Raw genomic sequence first — 21,535 nt, forward strand, 5'->3', positions numbered from 1 at the left:
AACTCAGGTCATGTGACCTGAGTCACATGCACTTCTGCTTGCCAAGCCATTTCACAGACCAACCACTTTTTTTTTTCCACTGAAAATAGTTTTTTTTTTTCTTTTCAATACAGTATATTCTGATTATGGTTTACCCTCTCCTATCTCCTCCCAGATCTTCCATACCTCCCCATCCACCTAAATCCCACACTCTTCTTTTCTCTCTCTCATTAGAAAACAAACAAGCACCTAAAAAATAAGACAAAATAAAATCAAAATAAAAAACAAAATAGGACAAAACAAAGAGAAAAAATAAAGAGCCAAATACTAGTGGTAAAGTTATGTTTTAAGTTTAAATTACTGTCCTTAAGAGATCTATAAAACAGAAATGCCTCTAATCTGTAAGCCCACTCTCTCATTCAAGGACAGATAATGTAACATGAGTTGCTAAACGGTCTTATTAATAAAAACCTGGAACCAGATTTGGGGTTAAAACTGAGAGATCAGAGGACTAGACAACTCACAGCCAACCTCACCTTACTGAAGCCTCCGTCTCCAGAGAGACCTACTTCCTGTATACCCTCGCCTATATGCCTTTCTGCTCTGCAGTGTCACTTTCTCTCTCCACCCAGCTACATCACTTCCTCTTTCTGCCGAGCTCTGTCACTTCCTGTCTGTCTGTACAGACCTCCAGACCTTTATGGTTAACTAACATTGGAATTTAAGGCATGTGCCACCACGCCTGGCTCTGTTCTCAGTGTGACCTTGAACTCACAGAGATCCAGATGGATAGCCTTTTGGGCTTTGCCTTTCTAAGCATCAGACTAACATAATTTCGGGCCATTCTCTTGAAATCCTGGGTATGGACCTGGCCAGGGTCCATTGTCCTTGCCAGTGTTTAATAAAGCTTGCTTCAAATTTGGCTCAAAAGTTGTGGTAGTGGTCTTATTCTTACTTGGTAGGAATAACATTTTCTGGAGGTCCCAGCAAGACCAGACCACCCACTCAAATTCTAAAGCTGGACTTTCACTCAGGGATTCTGGGGCTGAAGGCCTGCCTCAGGAGTTGTCTACTTTGAGATGTTCCTAGGCTCCAGGGTGTGCTTTCAGTTTCATGGACTATCAGAATGAACTACCAAGCCGAGAAAAGCAGCAACCACCTGCAGAGACCTCCCCTGCCATATCACATCTGGTTCTGTTCTGTGGGATCCTGATCTGGAGACATGGAGGGGCTCAGTAGATCCAAATACTCTCCTCTCCAGGGCTAAAAGTGAGATACTGCCCACCCACCAGGTTCTGGTTGTTTGTTTTGTTTGTAAAATCTGTAAAAGTAGTCCTTGTACCTGGCCTGGGCAGCACAGTAGAGCCAATCCTGTTGGCAGAGGTGTGGGTGAGCCAGCCCCAAAGTTGTTAGCATGAGAGAACTCCCCACTACTCATCTGTCACATGGCAGCATGGGCAGGGGAGAGATTCCCTCCCTCCCCCATCCATCAACACCCAAGGCAGGTGGGAGAGCTGGCCCTGCTCCTCATCAGCAGCAGCACTCAGGAGAGTCATGTCTGAGCAATGCAGTAGAGCTGATCCTGAAGGTGTAGGTGTTGAGGATCCAACTCTGATGACATGAAAACAGGAGAACTGGCCCTGCTCCTTGCTCCTTGCTGCAAGGGGTAAACTCACCAGGACAGTGCAGGAAAGCTCACCCTGGTGGTGAGGACAGGGGAGAGCTGGTGGGCTAGGCAACCCTGCAACTACCCAGGCCCAGAACCAGGGTTATGTGTTGGCCCACCTCAATATCTACCCTAGCTGTGATCTGCTGGAGCACGTGAAGGGAACAGTCCTGCAGACCCAAAGCAGCAGGATCTCCACAACACAGAGCAACAGCAAGAGAACCAAGGGGAGTTCCAGTGAGGTCCCAGCATTGATAGCATAGCAGAAATCAGAGGCCTCGAACCAGATCAATGGCTCTTTGCAATGAACACATGCAAGTAAAGATATATGGATAAAAGGATTTACTGTGTGTCACACTATAGCTTCTATGACAAGAATGATTTTTCCTTCTCTTTTTTCTTTATTTTTTTCTCTTAAATTTTATTTTATTTTGGGGGAGAGGTCATAAGGGCAGAGGGTGGATACAAAAGAATAGAGAAATGAATGGGATGGAGATGCATGATGTGAAAGACACAAAAAATAAGTAAAAAAATTTAAAAAACCTGTAAAATCTGTAACAAAAGTTAACTTAAAACTCATAACACAGGGGTTGATGGTTAAAAATCAATACATAGATAATCTTAAAGGAACCATGTGATATGACACCATCTTGGGACATAAGCAATATGTGGCTTGCCATCATCTTAGCTTCTGTCCCTCATCAGGATGGAGGCAGTCACATGGCTGGCAGCCTCTTTGCTAGGGTTGGAATGGGAGTATATCAGGTGAGTCCATTTATTTATTTATTATGGACACAGTGTTCTGCCTGCATGCTAGAAGAGGGCACCAGATCTCATTACAGATGGTTGTGAGCCACCATGTGGTACAGGTGATTAAACTCAGGATGTCTGGAAGAACAGCTGAGCCATCTCTCCCATCCATCACTGCCATCTTGATTAAAGGTACCATGTAGTATAAACAACCAAGGAGGCAACAACAGATCTATAAGATAGTTAAGATCAAGATGGATTTTTGCTGATAATTCTTATCCTGATAACAAAGTCATGAAAATAAAGTCTATGAAAGATGGGATTTAAAAACAATGTTTGTTTAATATGGTATTGAAGGTGCACCTCAACATGTTCATATATAAGAACATACCTCATGTTGGCAACAAAACTTTGTAATGTAAGAGTAGAATTGGTTTTAAAGGCATGCAGGGGACAATAACACCAGCTGAGACCTGGTACTGTGGGGCGGTGCTGGGGCTCCTAAATAGAGCACAGCAGAGGGACACCAGCAGTTTTGGAGATTCTGGTACTATGCAAAGACCACCAGGAAAAAAAAAAGCTGCAATGAAATGAAGCAAGCTGGGGTGTAGATGTAACCAATCGTCTTATTAAAATAAGAAACACAGAGCCAATGTAAAAGAGAAAGCCGAGAGGTCAGAGCTCAGAGATAAAATCTTACCTCCTGCAGTGCTCCTAGCTTCCCCAAGAGAGAGCTTTTTCCTGTTTGTCTGTCTTTAAATAGTCTTTCTGTTCTGCCTTCTCATTGGTTGTAAACCCAACCACATGACTGCCTTGTCACTGCCTGTAAGTACCGCTCTCCAGGTCTTAAAGGCGTATGTCTCCAATACTGGCTATATCCCTGAACACACAGAAATCTACCTAGCTCTTCTAACTACCACACTCTTGCTATGGCTCTAATAGCTCTGACCCCAGGGCAACTTTATTTATTAACATAAAATTAAAATCACATTTCAGTACAAATAAAATATCACCATATTTCCCCTTTTCTATTTTAATAAAAAGAAAAAAGGCAAAAGATTATAACTAACAAAAGAAAAACTATACACAAAAGTACAATAACTATATACAATATATACAAGTAACAAATACCTAAACGATGTCTAGTCCATTTGTATTTGACAAATCAGAGAAAATAATTCCCTTATCTATCCTATTTTAGTAAGTCCAAGATGTATCTAATTCACTTTCTATCCTAATTAATCTTCAACTATAACTAACTAATCTTCAACTCCCTCAGAGACCCAAGAAAGAAATAATATTAGCTAACAAAAATAAAAACAGGAAGTGCATGCAAGCAACTTCCAAAAAATTTGTGAGTTGACAGAAACAGCCAGCTGCCTGGGCAGTCACCTGAGGTTTCTCCGCAGTGTTGGGGCATCATCTTCAGCCTATAGGCTTATCGTATCTGACAGATTCATTTGTGAAGTAGGTTGTACACAGGGTCAACAGTTCAACCTCACATTGGGTGAGAGCAGTCCATGTATCAGAAACACCTGAATTCCACTAGTGTCATGTCATGATTCAGGATTTTAAATTCTGGAAATTGTTGATGGTTTTTGAATTCAGCTGTCCATTCTTCTTGGCTGTGTATATATGGCTTCATCTCAGCATCCCCTTCTTCTCCACTTCCCTCTATTAAATGCCAGTCTACTTTTGAGAGGCATGAGCTTTCAGTTGCTGTTCCATTGCACAACAGAAGCCATCAGCCCACTGCCTGTTCAGCTGCCTTAGAAGAAAAGGGCACTGTACCTTTTCCGGATTGTGAAGGCCACTTCAGGGATGGTGCCATATTGTCCTGGCCTCAGAAGATGCCTTCTGATAAAGTCATAACCACACTTGTTTTGGCAGGAATTGGTAGTCCTTTGTTTCGTGTTCTGTCTGTCCATTTTGTCCTGTTGATTCGAGGATACTTTGTTGTCCAGTGGCTAACTTTTGCCACAATGAAAATTAACTCCATATGCAGTTTCTTCAATGCCCATATTTTCTCTGAAGTAGATTGGTACTGCCAGGAGCCGACATGTCTCAAAAAAGAAAAATTTCTAAGTTATTAAAACATTTTAAATGCCATATTCTGTAGATCTCTGAAGGGTTTGAAGATGACCTGTCTAAAATATCTCTGCTCAATTTTTAAAACATATCTAATATGACTACAAGTTCTATTGTAATGTCTAACTACTAACTTTCATTTCTTTATATCCTAATAGTTGGTAATAATGTAAAGTATTTAAAACTAGTAATTGTCTTTTTCTTTTCTTTTCTTTCTTTTTTTTTAAACAAGAACCTTAAATCTAATCTCCTTTGCTTAGTCTTTTTCCTAACCCTTGACAACAACTTGTAACCAACCCCCCTAAATAATGAAAATTATCCCAGACCCAAAACCCATTAAAAGAACCAAAAAACCACCCGCCCCACACCACTTCTTTGGGAATGTGGGCGTCATATTCTTAAAATTGCTTCCTGCTGGGTATGGGTGAAGTTTTCTTTATCCTGAAAGAAAAATTTTAGGTTAATTGTCAAATTCTAGGAAAGGTAACTATATCCTTCATTATTATCCAGTCTGTGTATAATGCCAAAGTTCAGGGTTTATCTCAAGTCCTTATTCAAGTAGTCTTTGAGACTGGATCATCTCAGCTAGTCATCTCAAAATTGCTCTGAGCACCTTGTAGTTCAAAGCTGATCTGCAGATGATGTTTGTCAGCTTCGTGATATTATTATTGTCCATGTGGAATTGTTATTGTTGTTGTTGTGGGGCCCCATCTTCTTCCTGGAGACTTCAGTTGATGTTAGGCCTGGCCATGATTTCCTACAGAAAACTGATAAGAGACTCGAACACAAAGACATATATATGCAGCTAATTGAAGCCTTTTTTTCTAGAATTAGTTAGTACTCTATATGACCATTCATGTCTTAACAAAGTTTAAAATGTATATATATATTAATCTTGTAAATTTTGATATAAAATTTATACTTTAAGAAAAGTTTAAAGAATCAGAATAGAATCAAAGAGTTGAGATTAGTAATAGAATAGTCCCTTAATTAATTTGGCTTTTGTCCTGTCCCATAGCAGAAAATGGCTCTTTTATTCTGGCATGATACAGGAAGTTTGTATTTTCCTTTTAACAACATGCTTGAGTTTAAAGAAGGAGAGAGCCATTCTCCAACTCCAAAGTCAGCTTTAAATTTTAATTGAACTGGGACTATTAGAAGACCAATAGTGTTAAATCTTTAGAGAAAAGCAGAAACAAACATTTAAGAAGACATAAAATTTTTTTAGATTATATATACCCAAACGCTGTTTCTCTCTGTTTCCTGGGATAGATGATTTGTCCCTTTTCTTCAGTTGTCTCATTTGTCTTGTGTTTTTCAGATTCCTTAACCTTCATTCTCCTAAAAGACAAAAACAAAAACCTTTCCCCAAGACTAATTTTGGGGATGTTCCTTTTTGGCAAGTTATTATCTGATTAAATGAAAAGACACGTGTTACTGGTACAAGTTAGTTTAAATTGGATGTTCATGCTGGTTGATGAACTATCACCTCCTCTAATTAAGAGGTTTCTCTTGTTCAAATCGAACCTTTATCAATTTTGATGGTACCCACAGCTTATCTTCTCCTGTAGAAACAAAAGCAAAGCCTCGTCCCCAACATAATACATACCCTGGTTTCCATTCTGAGGTCAGCACATCCTTAAAGTATATAGGCTGATTTAATTCTGTAGTTTTTTCTATTACCCAATGTCTCTCTGCAGCTGTTGTTCCTTTCTCATTGGCATTGAGAAAATTCAAAGTTAATAGAGCATTATGCAGTCTATTTCTGGGGGTTTTTGTTACCCATTTCTGTTATTTAGCATATCCTTTAGAGTTCTGTTTGATCTTTCTATAACTGCCTGGAAGACATGTTAAGTTTATAAAATGTTGATGTTTTATATTATGTTAAGTTTATAAATTGTTTTATTTTATGAGCACCAAACACTTTGTCTTTGCTAACTTGGTTAAGCTTTAGCTATTTTGATAAACTAAGTCATACAAGAAACTGTGATGTTCTGTGATGGTGTGCTATATAAAAGGACCAGGAAAGTAAATTTGCCAGTCTCCCCATGGACTATATTTATGATTTAAGTTTTATTTTGATACTAAAAGAGCTTCAGTTCAGAAATTATTAATTGTTTTTTTTTAATGCTCAAACTTAATAGAGATAAAGCTGCAAATCCTAATCTTACAAAAAACTACTAACTTCATGGTTTATTTATTTATTTATTTTTATTTTTTTGGTTTTTCGAGACAGGGTTTCTCTGTGTAGTTTTGCACCTTTCCTGGAACTCGCTTTGCAGACCAGGCTGGCCTCAAACTCACAGATATCTGCCTGCCTCTGCCTCCTGAGTGCTGAGATTAAAGGCGTGCGCCACCATTGCCCGAAAAAACTAACTTATTGTTAAACTGTTCAAGGTAATTAAGACATGTAAGTTAATGGTCAGTCAACTCATAAAGGATCAAATTCTTTAACGTTCTTAGAACTATGATTATAGTCATGCTAAGTTCACATGCAATTCATTTACAGTGACAAACTCTATTTAGCCTCCTGTAGTTGTTTTCAAGCTAGTAACTTAAGCTAGTAATAAAAAATGAAGTTTGTTTAAAATCAAGTATACTTAATAGATTATGGTCCTCACACTGTTCAGAGATCTGCTGAATATGGCTTTTTAAAATGTCTGATGGAAAAAGCTTCCTATGGGAGACAGAAATGCCAGCTCCTAGAGGTGATTCTTAGGTTTCCAAATAAGACAGACAGGGCACAGACCTGGTTTGTAGTAAGGCTAGCCACTGGGAAAAATGCCCCATGCTTTGCCTGTCACCAGGACCCAGCTCAAACGGTGGACAAGAAGGAAATTAGAGAGATGATTGCCCCACTTTTGTTAGACAAGGTAGGCCAGTCCCCCAAGTTCCTCCACAACAGAAAAGTATCTCAAATTTTCTGGACCTGACAGCCATAGGCTGATGCTGTCCTGGGACCTCTGGCCCCAACAAAGCCATAGAGTCCAAGGGAGTCTAGGGCAACCACCTAGGTTGTGGATAAGTCTCTGTCACTTTAAGTGATATGTAGGCCACTTGTATTATACTTCCTGCTATAATTCATCCTCAGATCTCTGATGGCATTGCCAGCTTGGCTAACTGTAGCTTTGGCAGTACCAGGCAATCAGCTTCTTCCCCAAGGCTGCAGGTAATTTGTCAGTTCATTTCATATGAAAAACCAGAACTTAACTTTTCCTAGAGCTACTAGGTTTTTCTGCTGAGAAAGGCATGCTGGTTTGCCTTGCTAACAGATTTCATATTAAAAGATAAACAGGTTTCAGGTGTAAGTTTTTACAAACTTGTTTTGCAATGAATGCTTTCAGGAATCAACCACTTGTGTCTCATGATAAATGATTGAATACAAAAGATTTTACATTTATATAACTTTTGAGGGTCTGAAAGTGTTCTAAGCTGTGTAAAGGTCTGAGATGTGAAAGTTTAAGTAATTTCTTTTTTTTTTCACATTCAGCATCCGTTTTTAATTCCTTGTTTCTCTGTTCCTTTCATTTGTCATCTAAAAAACAGAGTTTGAAGTTAGATTAGTCACAGTCTCTTATTATCCTTCCCCCTTTCCCTCTCTCTTACCCCTCTTTGTTTATCATTTACAGGGATACTTATCCATTGCAGACGATGTGTGGTCTGAGTGCCAACTAAGCAGGGGGCTCAGGATGTACCGTGCTAACACTTCAAGCCTAAATTCCTTTGCCTTTATTGATTTATGTCTATTTTTGATTGCTTATTATTGTTTGATCCAGTAGGTGATTTTTTGTTGTTGTTGTCAGCCACCAGCTCACAAATAATGACAGGGAGATTTCCTATTAACCATGAAAGCTCAGACTTAGGCTTGTCCCACTAGCTCTTATAACTTAAATTAACCCATTGATATTACTCTATATTTTGCCTCATGGCTTTTTACGTTTCTTTCATTCTGTGTGCCTGACTTCCTCCACTTCTTGTTGTCATCTGACTTGTGCCTAGATTCATCTCCTACTTCCTTTCTCTTCATCTGGAAGTCCCCCAGACCTCCTGCCTAGCTATTGGCTGTTCACCTCTTTATTAAACCAATCACAGTAATTAATGTATCTTCACACAGTATACAAATATACCACAACATTTCTCCCCTTTTGTCTAAATAAAAAGGAATGGTGTTTTTTTTTTTTATCTCTAATGTAGTAAAACTATATATAATAAGAACAACTATTAGGTAAGAATTATATTTACAATGTCCAGTCTACCTGTATTTGGCAAATACAGAGATAATATTTCATTATCCTATCTTGGTGAGTCAAACGTTTTGTACCTAATTTACCTTCTCTTCTAACTTGAATTAATATCCTAAAACTATCTTTTTAGACCTCAAAACATTTTCTCAGATAAACATTTTAAGCTTTTGTGTCTCTTAGTTTAAGTAGTTTCTAAGGGTCTAAGAAAGTGTTTTAAGTTATATAAATGAAAGTTGTAAAGACATAAAGGAAGTGATTTAAGGTAATGAAAAATGTTTCAGATTTCTTTCCTCTCTATGCTATAATATTAAGATTTCAAACATTCAAAGTTTTAACATTGATCAATGGAGTTCTGATAAGCTGGTAAAGCACTGACTATTATTATCAGTCACAAGCTCAAGATTTCAAATTTCCTTTGGTTGTCTTCTAAGCATATACTTAAAGGTGCTTCTCATCAGGTTGAAAACATCCCTGTCCAATCTTTATATATCCAGCCATCTGGACAGAGAAAAGAATGTTCATGCTTTTTAACCCAGAGACATAGCAAAGCTATGACTCAAAGGTGTGAGTCTACCCAGCTGCTTCTTCTACTATGTGGATTTCAGTACAGATTACTAACAGTGGTAATGTTGATATAGCTAAAACTTTTATCTTTTTTTTTTTGTAAACTAAAAACTTCATATAATCTTCAAGGAGTTGAGGGAGTCATAAGACTTGGATTCACTTCAATCCAGGTCAAATGAACTCCAAATAAGTACAGCCTAAGTTTCCCTACCTGCCTATTCCTGAAGGTGTGATCTCTTTCCTGGTCTTGGGATACCTCACCTCCCTCCACTAACAGGACTATGGGCCTGAAAATTCCAAATGTAAGATTTTTCTTAAAGTTCCTAAACTTTAACTTCTGCACCTAGTTATATCTATTTCATCAGATTTTCACTCAGGTGACAGATACCATCTGGGAATTAGTTGAGGACTACAAACTGCTCCAAATGGCCATGAGCCTTGGACTTGCTGAGAGCTGATGTGATCCAGTCTAGCTGATGTGATTGCTCCCTGTCCTTTCAGATAGGTCAGCTAACCAGATGCTTCTGATGAGTGTCACATTGCCTGAATCCCCTCCAGGTCTTTGATTAGCCTTCCAGCCTTTTTGTGCCCTGACTACAAAGTCTTAATTTCAGCAGGAGGTAGTTATAGAAGAGAATACACCCTCTATAAAAGGCTGGAATGTTAAGCCTGGCATAGGGGACAAAATGGCTACCTATATTGCCTATTGGTACACAAGGGAAGGTACCTATTAAAACCAAATAGACAAAGATCTATCAACAAGTAGATTCATTAGCTGAAGTAGTTCTACAATATGATAAGACCCTTGATCTGCTCTGTGTAGAACAAGGAGGTTATTGTATGACTTTAAGAGAAAATTGTTGCTATATAAAAACCACTCAAGAGTCATTAGAGATAGTTTGGCTCTATTAAAAAATACATTACAGAACAAAGGGGATGCTAGATGAAATTAAATGATTAGTTTCCATTCTCATAGTAACTCTGATATAAGCCACCAAAGGGCCTTTGGCCTTTCTGTTTCTGCTGTTTACTATTGGCCCCTGCATCATTAATGCTTTAACTATATACATTACCTCCCATCTGGTGCCATTAAGCTGATGATTATTAGATCCCAACCAATATAAATAGGTATCCACCACAAAGTCAAGGATTTGATTCAGGATACAACTCAAGGAGGAAATGTGATGGCTAAAAAATGTTTTAAGTTTAAACTAATGTGCTTAAAAGATCTATAAAACAGTCAGACATGGTGGCATATGCCTTTCATCACAATACTTGGGAGTCAGAGGTAGGCAGATCTCTATGAGTTCCAGGACGGTCAGGACTGTTACACAGAGAAACACTGTCCAGAGAAACTGGGAGAGATAGAGAGACAGATAGATAGATAGACAGAGATAGAGAGAGACAGAGAGACACAGAGAGAGGCATATATAAGGAATCGTGGGAGTGCGAGGGGCATGGTGAGGGGATTAAAGATGTGGAAGGGGAGCCGGGTGGTGGTGGCGGCGGTGGTGGCACACGCCTTTAATCCCAGCACTCGGGAGGCAGAGGCAGGCGGATCTCTGTGAGTTCGAGGCCAGCCTGGTCTCCAAAGTGAGTTCCAGGAAAGGCGCAAAGCTACACAGAGAAACCCTTTCTCAAAAAAAAAAAAAAAAAAAAAAAAAAGATGTGGAAGGGGACGCAGATGTGCTTTTTGTACAAAATACACATGTAAAACATTCAAAAATTCAAAAATATAATTTTTACTTCTTATTTAAATTGCCTATTGCTCAGTTTATTAAACGGTTGAGTTGACTTTCTTTTTGTGTTTTAATTTTAAGAGAAGGTCTCACTGTGAAACCCTAGCTGAACTGGAACCCACTCTGTGTAAGGAACATGAGAGCTTCATGCCTCAACTCCTAATGCTAGGATTACAGGCATGTACCGCCATGCTCAGCAAATACATTGGGTCTTTTAAAATTACATTTTATTCTTTCTCAAGTCTGGTTGAGAATTTTCCTGTTGTTCAAGCAAGTACCATGTGAGGAATGGCAAGCAGGCAGTCCAGATTACAATCAGCATCCAGTCTCTTGCATTTTCTGAAGTCTATGTGTTTTTTTTTTTTTTTGTTTTTTGTTTTTTGTTTTTTTGTCAGATATTCTCCTAGGTGCTAGAAAAATACACACACCATTGACAGGTCCAATTCCCTATCTCTATGGGAAATACGATAATATAAAATATTTATGTAAATGAGGCTTTTCCTGTGAGAATAAAACAGAAGAGACTGATCTGCAGGTATATAGCCAGCCAAAGAAAAATAATTTAGCACACAGAGCTAGCACATACCTTCTGTTTCCAGAGTATCTGACCAATGGGGCACTAGAGGAGGCTCAGGAAGCAGATGTAGTGTTTTCATTTTTTTTTTAAAGAGGAGAAAATATTTCTAACTCGCTTTGGTTCTCAATACTTACATTTTCTTTCTCTTGAAATACATAGTGATTCAGAGTCAAGATTTAGAGTCCATTTTATTTTAAAAGTAAATAGTAAGGGACCTTGGATACATGGATGTTTAAAGTACAAAAGAGAACATTAAACGTCGAAACCTAAAATCATCATCTTATTCCAGTGGTTCTCAACCTTCCTAATGCTGCAACCCTTTAATACAGTTCTTCATGTTGTGGTGACATCAGCCATAAAATTATTTTGTTGTCACTTAATAACTGTAATTTTGCTACTATTATGAATCAGAATGTAAATATCTATGTTTTCTCATGGTCTCAAGTTACCCCTGTGAAAGGGTTCTTCAATTCCCTAAGGAGTCATGACCCATAGGTTGAGAATTGCTGTCTTCAGCAGAAAGAAGGTTTCCTTATCAATTTATCAAGACATGTAAGAGCCAGACAGGGTGCCACATGCTTGGGTTGGAGAGTGTCCTTTCCAGGTGCTTCAGGTAGTCTAAACCTCTTCCAGGTAGCTAGACTGATTTCTGCTTCTTCAAGCAGGCAGCTGGTCTAGTCTCAGCCTTTGCAGCTCAGCTGATTTGAGTCTTCTTCACAGCTCTGCTCTTCCGAGAATCTTCTTTGCAGCTTAGCTCTGCTGACTCTGACAGGGAGGGGTAGTGAATCTGGTCAGTTTCAGGGACTTCCTGAAGCTATTGTTAGTTGTATACCTTTCTGTTTAGAGAGTTTACCTGCGATCCTGACACCCAGCCTTCCCATCTCAACCTGATCCAGAAATGCTCTTATAGACACACCTAAAGGTGTGACTTCTAGGTGACTCTAGGTCATGTCAAGTTGACACTCAGTAGTGACCATCGCACCTGGAACTTGAGAATGGGGGAAAATCTAATGATTCAGGCAAAGCATGTTTCCCTAGAAATCTGGTATTTCAGGAGCCATTAAGCAGGTTAAGGGAGGCATGGAGAGGGAAGATGACACCAAGCAAAGGAAAAAAAAAAATCTTTGTTCAGCCTTTTCCTGGGGAAAAGGTGGCAGTTTGGAAGGAGATAGAAGGAAGACAGATGGAGCTGGCATGCAGAGAGCCAGGGAGATGTGAACAGCCCAGTGGGGCAGGCAGAAGCTCCCTAAAGCGCTCACAAGCCACAGAGAGAATTTGGGTGTTTATCACAAGAGCAATGAAATGCTATAAAGAATTCAAAGCAGAGGATCAGATACAGCCACATATTTGTTTCAGTAAGATCCTTGGGACAGATCAATTCAGGGGATATAGAGTGGAATCACAAAAGTTAAGACACTGTTGCAAAGGCTTGTGCATTTATTTGCTCAGTTATATTTTTGGGACAGGGTCCCTTGTATTCCAGATTGGCCTTGCTTGAACTTACTATGTATCCAAGGATGACCTTGAACTCCTGATCTTCTGCCTCTACCTCCTGAATGTGCACATGAAGGGATTACAGGTGTGCATCATCATACATGGCCATTCACATGACAAGCTGTACCATATGTGAGAGAAGTTTGTTTTGTTAATATCCCTGGGAACTCAAGATGTACTTTGACCTTTCGACACTGACTTGAACTTTGCCATTTCAGCGTGGATATCCCATCTATCCTATAAGCAGGAACTTGTTTAGATTCCAAATATAACCCCTAAGAAGCATTTGCACTTAAATCTCCTTTGCCTGTTATAATGTGAGATCAAAGACAGGAGGGAGTGGGTCTTATAGAGGGTATCCAGATAAAATTGAAAAATTGAAAGGTTGTATAAAAAGATCATTAGATATAATAAATATTTATGGGACCCATGAGAGAAAAGAAAAGAATATGAAGAACCGTGAGTAAAAACAGAGACTTCTCTGAAGCACTTCCTGTCGGGGAGGGGAAGTAGTTTTCAGGAAGGAGTGTGGACTTTAGCAATCCAATCTCTCTTTTTCTTTTCTTTATTTTGCTTTGTTTTTTCTGTTTACTCTTGGCTGGCCTAGAATTCTGTGGACCATGCTGGGTTTTGAACTCAGAGATCTGCCTGTCTGTGCCTCCCAAGTGCTGGGATTAAAGGCATGCATCACTACCTGGCAGCAACAGACTCTCTCAACCTGTCTCTCTGATATTTAAGTAATAGTTCAAGAATTGGAAATGTAGCTCAACATTAGAGCACTTGTCTAGCATATGCAAGACCCAAGGTTCAAATCCCAGCACCACAAAATAAACAGCCAGCCTAAGGATGATGCAGTGTCAGACAGCTGTGGGGGTGTCCTTAGCCCCCCTGCACTGTTGCTGTACATATCTGAGGTGCTGGCCTCAGCCGGGGTTATGGAGGTTACCAGCTAGTAGAAGGGGAAACATGGAAGTGAAAGACAAACATGTTCCCCTTTAGAGCAAAGCCAAGTTGAAAATGGTTCTGCTTAACATATGTATTCAGTTGTAATGTACCATTACCAGAAGCATGGAAACAAACCAGAGACAGATAGCATTCTCAACCACTGTGGAGTTTAAAGAATGCCCCAAAGGGAGTGGCACTATCAGAAGGTCTGGCCTTACTGGAGGAAGTGTGTCACTGCAGGGTGGGTGAACCTCTGAAACTGTGAGAGAATCCCCTCAATTGAGTGTTTCCCTTATAACAGTTGCTGTCACCATGGTGTCTTTTCACAGCAATAAAAACCCTAACAAAGACAACCACTCAACTGTGGGTAAAATGAGACCACTTATATATAGCTTACTATCTATTGAGGAAAAGATATTAAACAAGTTATTACACAACATATTTAGTTAAAGTTTGTAACACAATGAGTATAAACATAAGTGGAGGTGGGAATGCTGTTAGGGTCAATGACAAAGGAGTCAAAGCAGGTGTTGGGGATCCAGTACACCAGTTTTCTGAGGAGAGAGCATCAGGACAAAGATAAGAAAAGATAAACAGGGCAGCTGTGCATTGGTGCCAGGTCCTGGACTCATTGCATGAGTTGGCTGTTTGAATCCTGGGACTTATGCAGGGACACTTGGCTCGGTCTGGGAGGGGGGAATGGACCTGCCTGGACTGAGTCTATCAGGTCGATCTCAGTCCTCAGGGGAGACCTTGATCTGGAGGAGGTGGGAATGGGGGGTGGGCTGGGGGGAGGGGTGGGCGAGAGGGGGAGAACAGGGGATTCTGTGGCTATTATGTTGAACTGAATGGTGTTGTAAAATAATAATAATAATAATAATAATAAAAAAACCAAAAAAAAAAAAAAGAAAAGATAAACAGTAGCAGGGAGAGAACATTTTTAGCCAAAGAAGGACATGGGACATTCTAGATAATCAGAGACAATGGTCCAGAGAACCAAAGAGAAGTGGGAGAAGAATGGTCCACTGTGGGTGTTCAAGTGCATGCAGAGAAAAGAGAGCAATTGGGGAGAGTGTGCAGGAGTTCTCCGTGTTCAGCCAGATCAGGCAAAAGAGGTATGTTCTGGGAAGAGACCAGGAGTAGACAAAGAGCAGTGAACCATGGATGGGAAGGTCTGAGTGGATTAGAAGGATGTATTTTCTTAGTGTCCTCATTATCTGAAAGTGGTTTTTTCCTACCCTCAAAAACAAATTTTAATTTGGTTAAAAAATTATATATTGCAGATGACTTCTCCCCCAAGTATACTAAAGACATTTGTTAATTCTTTTTTAAAAATAATGTCTAGATCCTCTGAAAATGAAGCTCCTCCCTGAGACACAGCCAGCCAGCTCTGATTGGACCAACAGGTGAGTCTTTGTTCTCCTAGCCGATCACCCCAGCCTCTGGGCTTTAGGCCCAGGGGCTCAAACAGTACCCCCCACCCCCACCCATTGCAGCTCAGGTGCAGGCCAGCAGGCAGGACTCCTGCAGGCAGGCCTGACCCCCCCCCACTTGTAACCTACAAGCTCCACTCCACCCCTAAACCCACCCATCCTCTAAGACCACAGCTGCTCCCTGAGACCTAGACTCTGCCAGCTCTGATTGGACCAAGAGGGGCAGGCTCCCTGAAACACAGGCACCATTTTCACTGATTGGAGGAAGAGATGGGTAGGTGCCAGTGCAAGAATACATCCAACAAGATGAAGAGCAATATGGCACCACCAGAACCTAGTGGTTCTATATCAGTAAGATCTGAACATCCCAACGCAAAAGAAGCAGAAGAAAACAACCTTAAAAATGACTTTAAGAAGATGATACAGGCCTTTAAAGAGGAAATGAAAAATTCCCTTGAGGAAAAGACACATGAAAAAGTGGAAGAAATCAATAATCCCTTAAAGAAAGCTAAGAAACCAAGAAAAAGCAAGTAAACAGGTGAAGGAAACAGTTCAAGACCTGAAAATTGAAATAGAAACAGTGAAGATGACAAAAACAAGAATGAGGGAATGCTGGAAATAGAAAATCTGAGTAAATGAGTGGGAACTACAGATGCAAGCATACAGAATACAAGAGATGGAAGACAGAATCATTAGCATGGAGGATATAATAGACGAAATAGTCAAAGCAAACACTAAATCCAAAAAAGTCATAACACAAAACATCCAGGAAATCTGGGATACTCTGAAAAGACCAAACTTAAGAATAATAGGGATAGAAGAAGGAGGAGAATACCAACTCAAAGGCACAGAAAATATATTCAACAATATCATAGAAGAAAACTTTCCCAACATAAAGAAGGAAATGAAGATAAAAGAAGGTTACAGAACACCATATAGACTGGACCCAAAAGAGAATTTCCCTTGCCAAATAATAAGCAAACCACTAAACATACAGAATAAAGAAAAAATATTAAGAGCTGCAAAGGAAAAAGGCCAAGTAACATATAAAGACAGACCTATCAGAATAACAACTGACTTCTCAATGGAGACTCTGAAAGCCAGAAGGTCCTGGACAGATGCTATGCAGACACTAAGAGACCATGGATGTCAGCCCAGACTATTATACCCAGCAAAACTCTCAATTGCCATAGATGGAGTAAACAAAATATTCTATGAAAAAAACAGATTTAAACAATACCTATCCACAAATCCAGCCCTGCAGAAAGCACTAGAAGGAAAAATCCAACCCAAGGAAGCTAGACACACCCATGAAAACACAGGCAATAGATAATTCCACATCAACATATCCCAAAGAAGTGAAACACACAAAACTACCACCAAAAAATAACAGGAATTAGCAATCACTTGTCATTAATATCCCCTAATGTCAATGGACTCAGTTCGCCTAAAAAAAGACACAGGCTGACAGAATGGCTATGAAAACAGGTTATATCCTTCTGCTGCATACAAGAAATGCACCTCAACTTCAAAGACAGACACTTTCTTAGAGTAAAGGGCTGGGAAAAGTCTTTCCAGTCAAATGGACTTAAGAAGCAAGCTGGTGTAGCTATCCTAATATCTAACAAAATAGACTTCAAACTAATATCTAACAAAATAGACTTCAAACTCAAATTAATCAAAAGTGATCAGGAAGGACATTACATATTCATCACAAGAAAAATCCATCAAGATATAAGTCTCAATTCTGAACATTTATGCCCCCAATACAAGGGTACCCATATATGTAAAAGAAACATTACTAAAACTTAAATCACACATCAAACCCCACACAAAATAATGGGAGACCATGCACAAAACTTAAGTCTAAGTGGATCAAAGACCTCAACATAAATCCAGCTACACTGAACCTGATAGAAGAGAAAGAAGGAAGTAACCTAGAAAGCACTGGCACAGGAGATCACTTCCTAAATATAATACCAGTAACACAGACACTGAGAGCAACAATTAATAAATGGGACCTCCTGAAACTGAGAAGCTTTTGTAGAGCAAAGGACACGGTCAACAAGACAAAGTGACGGCCTACAGAATGGGAAACGATCCTCACCAACCCCACATCTGACAGAGGGCTGGTCTCCAAAATATATAAAGCACTCAAGAAACTAGACAACAAAATACCAAACAATCCAATTAAAAAAATGGGCTACAGAGCTGAATAGATAATTCTCAACAGAAGAATCTCAAATGGCTGAAAGACATTTAAGGAATTGCTCAACATCCTTAGTCATCAGGGAAATGCAGATCAAAATGACTCTGAGATACCATCTTACACCTGTCAGAATGCTAAGATCAGAAACACTGATGACAGCTTATGTTGGAGAGGACGTGGATCAAAGGGAACACTTCTCCACTGTTGGTGGGAATTCAAACTTGTACAGCCACTTTGGAAATCAGTATGGTGGTTTCTCAGAAAATTGGGAATCAATCTACCTCAAGACCCAATGATACAACTCTTGGGCATATATCCAAGGAATCATACCACAAGGACACATGCTCAACTATGTTCACAGCAGCATTATTCATAATAGCCAGCAACTGGAAGCAACCTAGCTGGCTCTCAACCAAAGAATGAATAAAGAAAATATGGTACATACACACAATGGAGTACTACTCAGCTGTAAAAAACAATGACATCATGAGGTTTGCAGGCAAATGGATGGAACTAGAAAATATCCTGAGTGAGGTAACCCAGACTCAGAAAGGCAAACATAGTATGTACTCAATCATATGTGGATACTAGATGTAAATCAAAGGATAATCAGACTACAACCCACAATTCCAGAGAAGCTAAGAAACAAGAAGGACCTTAAGAGGGACACATGGATCACCTTGGGAAGGGGAAACAGAGGAGTCTCCATGAGTAAACTGGGGATGAGAGGGAGCAATAGAGGGGAGGGGATGAGAGCAATGATAGAGGGGAGGAGATGGGGATGAGAACATGAAGGAACAAGATGGTCGAGCTGGGGGAGGGATGGAGTGGGAGAGCAATGAAAGAGATATCTTGATAGTGCGAGATATTATGAGGTAAGGGAGAAACCTGGTGCTAGGGAAATTACCAAGAACCCACAAGGTTGACCCTAGATAAGACTATTAGTGGGAAGGGCCTGAACTGGCCTACCCCAGTAATCAGATTGGTGAATACCCTAACTGTCATCATAGAGCCTTGATGCTGTAACTGATGGAAGCAGATGCTGAGATCCACAACCAAGCACCAGGCTGAGCTCGGGGAGTTCCGTCTAATAGAGGGAAGAGGGATTGTATGAGCAAGAGGGATCAAGATCATGATGGAGAAATCTACAGAGACAGCTAAGCTCAAAGGAACTCATGAACTTCAGACCAACAGCTGTGGAAACTGCATGGGACCGGACTAGACCCCCTGCATACAAGAGAGAGTTGTGTAGCTTGTTTTGCTTGAGGGGCTCCTGGCAGTGAGATCAAGATTTACCCCTGGTGCATGAGCTGGCTTTCTGGATTCCATTATCTATGGTGTATTGGTGAAATTATTTTGGCCACTCCACGTAGTTAAAAGGATATTTATTTAATGGCGTAACTCACAAATTAAGTAATGGGTAGGTCGCAGGGTCTGAGGAAGGTGTATTGCAATCCAGCGGTGTTCTCCGGAGCTCTGCACAGTCCACCTTTCACTGTTCAGCGTCCCGGCACCGAGCGAGCCCACAGAGAGAGTGCTGGCCCATCCAGCTCTCGGGTCCCCAGGCGCCTCCCCTCGCCCCGCCTCATAGGCGTGACAGTTGCCAGAGTCTCAATGGGGGTTGGAACTTCCAGATCCAAGCTGGAATGGCTACCCACTACATCTTCCCCTTTTTGTCTAAATAAGAAGGTTCTAAACTAATACAAGACTATATACAAAGGAATGGTTATCAAATATTATCCAGAAATATTGAGGGATAATGACCTAGATAAGATGTAACTACAACCAATGCAAACAATATCAAGCAAGAAACACATACTAAAATCCAGAGAAGTATAGAGCATAGGTAAACGGCATGTTATAAAGATCATTCAAAGGTGTCCTATCCTAAAGAACCTGAATCTAATACTTAATATGTTCTATCTAAGATACTATATATACTAAGTTGTAACTATAACTGCTAGTCTTCAATCCCATCAAAGACCTGAGAAGGAACATAATGGTACCTGAGAAATGGTAGTTGGATGCAAGCAACTTTCAGGAATCTTGCAAGAGTAGACCAAGACAGCTGGCAGCCTGGACAGTCACCTAATGTTTCTCAGCATTGTTGGTGCATTCAAATTGGCTACAGGCCTAGAGTATCTGACAGACCATTTTCAGAAGCAGGATTTCTGAAAGACCATCTTACCCTGTCTTGGCAGAGTACAGTGGTCGCTTTCCTTGTGTCCCGCTTGTCCAGAAAGGACAGCATTGCATTTGTACTGTCAGCCATCAAGGCAAGGGCAGTTCTTTGCCCAGTAGGCCATTTTGTGCCAAAAAGACAAACTTCCAAATGGAAATGTCTTAGAAGCCCAACATTCTCTTGGGATCAATTGGTGCAGCCAGGAGCGATTGTGTCTCACGTCAACAGAATTCTAAGTTATTTAAATGCCATATTCTCTAGGTCTATGAAGTGTTTGAAGATTACCTGTCCATCTGACCTATGTATCTGTAAATCTGGATAGCCTAACTAACGTAACTATAGAGATGACAGGCATAGGTGACTATAAATCTATAAATGTTATCTACCGAAATAACCTAAGGACTAAGGCTTCATGTAAATAAGGTAAACAGTCTATAAGCAAATGTATGGTGAAGAACGATGACTTCAAAATTGTGACAATACACAAGATATTTATAACAGAGATAGGAATATATAGTGCGATATGCAATATGACAATAATCTTATATATCAATATACCGAATATCCTAAGCAGAAGTAGAACATATATAAAGTATGACAGATATAAATTTACATTTGTATCAATATAAAAATGTTTCAAATAAGAGTAGAAATATATGTACATTATAACAATTATAGTTGTGCATTTGTATCAATATACAAATTATCTTAAACAGGAGTATAAAAATAGTTTACATTTGTACCAACATATAAGAATCTATAACAGTACAAATTACAGTGCAAATTATCTAAGGTTGTTATTTTACTAAGTTTGTTTACTAGTATACACAATGATTTACCATCATATCCTATACCTATCCGTTCCATTTCTTCTCCCCCCCCCACTTTTTTTTTTTTTTTTTTTACAATACTGAGTTAATATTTTCTTCTACCCCAACCCTATAACCATCATCCATAACCCTGAGAATTATGAAACCTAAGGGAGAAGGGGCATCGTTTTCTTAGAATTGCTTCCTGCCGTTTAGGGGGTGATGTTATCTCTGTTGGGTACTGTGAGAAAGCTCAGATAGTTAAATCTCAGTTAGACTAACTGTAGGTTCTGCAGCAAGTTTTAGAGTAATGGGTAAGATTGTCTGAAATTCTGGCAAGAAGTGTAGTATGATGATGATTACCATGGCATCATTCTGGATTGGGTAGAGTTGTTGTTGGGGCCCCATCTTCCTTCTGGAGACTTCTGAGATTGCTATTGGAAAAACTTATTTCTTATAAAAAATGGGAGGTTTGGATTTAAAGAGGACATAGCATGTAAGAAAGGATTCTGAGAAATCAAGAGTAAGCATGGAGAGAATTAGAATTTAGAAGACAATGGTCCCTTTTTATTGGTTTCCTTCTGTCTCACACCAGAGGGCTCTTCTGATACGGGACTGAAGAATCTCTCAAACTTTTCTTTTAGCAATATGCTTGGGTTTAGAGAAGGAGTGAGCCAATTCCATCTCCAAAGCCAGCTTGGCTATAATTGAATTGGAACCACAACTTTTCTAGATTGATAGAAAGAAAGATGTTAGACAGTGAGATTTTACCATGTGTAGATTGGTACCAATAGATTCTTCCTTTCTGCTGTAAACATCCGGATATCCAAGGCCTTATGAGTTTTGGAAGATAGGT

The 21,535-nt window shown here is 39.7% G+C and overlaps 1 long non-coding RNA gene across 1 annotated transcript in view; it reads left to right on the top strand.

Moving 5' to 3' along the window:
* The window catches only part of LOC143273823 (uncharacterized), a 57,163-nt gene extending 36,800 nt beyond the window's left edge, over positions 1 to 20,363 (top strand). Inside the window, exons 2-3 of the long non-coding RNA XR_013052018.1 lie at positions 15,392 to 15,452; positions 18,699 to 20,363. This is a non-coding gene — a long non-coding RNA (uncharacterized LOC143273823). The remainder of the gene's footprint in view (positions 1 to 15,391; positions 15,453 to 18,698) is intronic.
* Positions 20,364 to 21,535: the final 1,172 nt, after the last annotated feature.

Source organism: Peromyscus maniculatus, chromosome 6, assembly GCF_049852395.1.
Source record: "Peromyscus maniculatus bairdii isolate BWxNUB_F1_BW_parent chromosome 6, HU_Pman_BW_mat_3.1, whole genome shotgun sequence".
Taxonomy (NCBI): Eukaryota; Metazoa; Chordata; class Mammalia; order Rodentia; family Cricetidae; genus Peromyscus; species Peromyscus maniculatus.